Below are 1,444 nucleotides of genomic sequence, written 5' to 3'. Positions count from 1 at the left end.
AAAATGTACCTCCTTTTTCATAATGCTGTGGGGGACTATGTGTGTGGAATGTTGCATTTTTGCCAGGCATGCTACATGTATAGATTTTTTTTTTGCAGAACTGTTTTCCCCTCCAATATTTGTTACAAGGGAAGGTTCACCAGGTGAGGGGGAAGGGGGAATATTTTTGGAAATGAGTGTGATATAAAAAGGCATAAATAAAACTTAAAAAAAACTCATTATAGCAAAATCTAAATTTGTATAGCAAATTAGGTGATGGTGTACAAGTGTATCTGGTCAATTTTCCAGATAGTTTTGAGTTGATAGCATTGTGTTGGATCTGGCATTCCAGAGAAAAGAAACCCTAGCTGCTTATCAGTGGTTCCAGGGCAATGTGTGTGAAGGGGACGTGGGGGAGGGAAAGAATGAGGAGGAATAGCTTTGTAGAGGTGAAAGGTTGACACACTGTGATAAGTATGTATGGCAAAACCTTTCACGTGTCTGGAGTATGTACTTGAGAATACTTACTCACTGCCTGGTTGGTTCCCTCATCATCCACAAATAACCCCTATTGATCCCAGTCTTTGTTTAAACCATTGCTTTGGAATGTTACTTAGCAGATGGTTACTCTATGCTGCCCTTTAAAGGAATGGTCTACATTCACTTTGCTTAGTCTAATGAGAAGTGATAAATTTTCTCCGACCTATATAGGTCTTTTAAACAACCACAACCTAGGACACTGGAATGGGGTCACAACATTTGTGTAGTTTTCAAGTTAGTCTGTAAAGAACCTTGGATATACTCAGAATAATGAAGCATGCTGAGGGATGGAGATTTAAGAGGCAAAATGCCCCTTCTATCACCCCAAACCCTCATGGTGGTGGATAGAAGTGAGATGTCTGTTATTTTTTGAGAGCAACTGATTTCTAGAAACTCTCATCCACAGCAGTACAGCTTTTTAGAAAGATGAAATTCCTCTAGGAAGGGGTTAAATAAAAGAGAACATTTCTTGTGATAATTTCTAAATCCTATTTAGAGGATCAAAGATTTAGAAGCGTAGGATTTAGAAACTTCAACATTCTTCGGTCCAACTTTCTTATTTTACAGCTGAGGAAATTGATAGCCTTAGAAGTTAAATGACTTGCCACAAGTCACATGGGGAGGAAAGGAGGAGAGCTAAGATTTCAGCCAAACTCCCATCAATCTATAGTTAGAATTCCCTCCCCTACCCTTGGAGAACTCTTCTGAATGTCCTTGAGCTGGTTAAAAGCACAGACACTATATTACTGGATTACTAATTTAGGAGAATAATGTTTGCCAGAAGTGTTGCTTCCATGTCCCCTACCTACTAGAAATGAGTTAGATATGGGGAGCCTGAAGAAAGGGAGGAGAGGACAGATACAAGAGTGATTTTCAAAGAGTCTTAAATTCTAATTGCATTGATGATTTATTTGACCTTCCTGGT

This window comes from Petaurus breviceps, unplaced genomic scaffold, assembly GCF_028583685.1.
Source record: "Petaurus breviceps papuanus isolate PSGF00001 unplaced genomic scaffold, PetGlider_PUasm1.0 582, whole genome shotgun sequence".
Lineage (NCBI taxonomy): Eukaryota > Metazoa > Chordata > Mammalia > Diprotodontia > Petauridae > Petaurus > Petaurus breviceps.
The sequence above is the reverse complement of the archived record's forward strand: the minus strand, read 5'-3'. Positions refer to the sequence as shown.